Source organism: Tupaia chinensis, unplaced genomic scaffold (assembly GCF_000334495.1).
Source record: "Tupaia chinensis unplaced genomic scaffold, TupChi_1.0 Scaffold000140_1, whole genome shotgun sequence".
NCBI classification, from domain to species: Eukaryota; Metazoa; Chordata; class Mammalia; order Scandentia; family Tupaiidae; genus Tupaia; species Tupaia belangeri.
The window spans coordinates 6353812-6355793 of NW_006159610.1; the positions used below are offsets into that span (position 1 = coordinate 6353812).

Below are 1982 nucleotides of genomic sequence, written 5' to 3' on the forward strand. Positions count from 1 at the left end.
AGAAGGGAGAGGGGATTGTGGCATGTGTGTGCCTGTGTGTGTGTGTGTGGCGGGGGGTGACTTCTCACTTTCTGTCTCTCTATCTCTCTTCTGGCAAGTGCACACATCCTATAGCAAAAATCTCTCTAAACAATAAAAACGAAGTAATGAGTAAGACTTACATTACTGAGAGCGAGTCAGACATATAGGCTACAACACAAGGGTACAAGGGTTCTTCAAAGACTTTATGGAAAATACGTATTAAGAAAAAGCCATGGGACCAGCAGTTGACGTAATGGCTATGTCGCTGAACTCCCATGTAGCAGACCGCAGTTCAAGTCCCAGACCTGGTGACTTAAACTCAAGCCGGGCGCATGTGCGTGTGTGCCCAAGATCCCGTGAGGAGAATGGAGGAGAAGGGATTGCAGTGTGGCCATCCCCCCTGGGGGGTGATTTCTCACTTTCTGTCTCTCTGTCTTTCTGGCGAGTGCATGCGCACTACAGCAAAAACCTCTCTGAAAAAAACACGCATGGATTTCCATTTTTTCAAACCAAAATAAACTCTTACTTTACTTCCATTTTCCATGAATTTGCCAAATTCCCTCATATAACAAAACATCCAACGGCTCTCACGATGTACATCTGAAGTTTGACTGTGAAGTAGGGGAAGAGCAACTAACCCCGAGTTCTCAATGTGACCACCTCCCCGTGGACGCAGCAGTTCCAGTGAGGGTACAGCCCAGGTGGGCCAGAGGCCTTCCAGCAAGGCAGATAAAATGCACTCTGAACTGTGGAGCGTGGCGCTTGACCTCTGAACATTTTCTATCCCCAAGAGACTGTCAACGTTGTACTGCCATTAGCGTCAGTTAGGACAGACGACAGGGCAAGAACACCTCCTAGGAGTCGGCAGGAAGTGACCATCCCACCAAAGATCCTCTAGACAGCCCTCCTGTGGCCAAACCAAGTTACTTGCCCCATGAGTCTATTCTTCTGGAAGAACTACAGCACTTCCACAGTGAATTTTATTTTATTCTTATTTTTTTTAAATGTACCATGGGGCACGTGAGCTCACCAGAGAGAAAGAGAAAGAGGAGGAAAGCAAGTCTCCATGGCTGGGACTTGACTGGTGGTCAGTCAAGTGAGAGTCCAGTGCCCTAACCGCCACGCCACCTGCTGGGCCTTTCCTGTGTTCCAGGATCCGGCTGTTCAGCCTCTAAAGCCTTTGAGCTGGCCAGCAGAAGGCTGCGGGCCTGGCCTCTGTTTCCTCCTCCACTTTGTCCTCACGCTGCTCCCCAAACCCCCTGCATTTCTCCACGAGTTCCACCCACCTCAGGGCCTTTGCCCGTGTTTCCCACCACCCACGCCACAACGCGGGGCTTGGAACGGCGACCTCTCTTTCTCCCTCCATGCCCACACCTCACATCATCCTGTCATTCCTCCAGTCTTCGTGTAAGGATCCTCTTCCTTCAATAAGCCTCCGCTGACCACTTCTAACCCCTATCCCTAAGCCGCCTCCTATACACTTTCAAATACCGACCGTTTGCAGCTACTCGTTTAAGGAGCCATTTTTCACTCTAGCACCATCTGACTCAGTACTGACCATAAACCAGAGGCTCAAAAACTACTTCTCAGTCAGTTCATTCACTAGAAGACAAAATCCCTCCCTCAAGAACGCATAGTCTTGGTTCTGTATTTTCACCTTTTGTCACAAAATGAATCAAAACTTTTCACATGTGCTTTCCCATAAGTAAGGCCATGGGTTCATGGAAAAGAAGCAGTTGTGAGCCTTATGTAACAGCACAGCTTAAAGACCCTCCTTACCCCAACTTCGTCCAGCGTGGTCCTGGTCCTACGCAGGGTCTGGAGCTGGCCGAGGGGCTGCGGCTCTGCAGCGCCTGTTCACAAGGAGGTCGGAGGTGGCTTGAGTGTGAATCCACAGGCAGCCGCCCTGCAGCAGCACCTCTCGGCCCCCCCCGGCTCCTTTTCCCCCGGCGCCCCCCCCC

General features: G+C 50.9%; 1 protein-coding gene across 4 annotated transcripts in view; it reads right to left on the reverse strand.

Annotated features, from left to right (window-relative positions):
• The window catches only part of ATP6V0A4 (ATPase H+ transporting V0 subunit a4), an 84637-nt gene that overhangs the window by 60932 nt on the left and 21723 nt on the right, over window positions 1-1982 (reverse strand). For 2 of the 4 annotated variants that reach the window (XM_006145028.2, XM_006145026.2), the window contains exon 3: window positions 1801-1874. The exons of 1 other annotated variant lie outside the window; for it this stretch is intronic. The gene's annotated coding sequence lies outside the window, so the exon portion shown is untranslated. Of the gene's footprint in view, window positions 1-1800; window positions 1884-1982 lie in introns of those variants that run through there. One more of the 4 variants, XM_014586484.2, reaches the window with a different exon arrangement.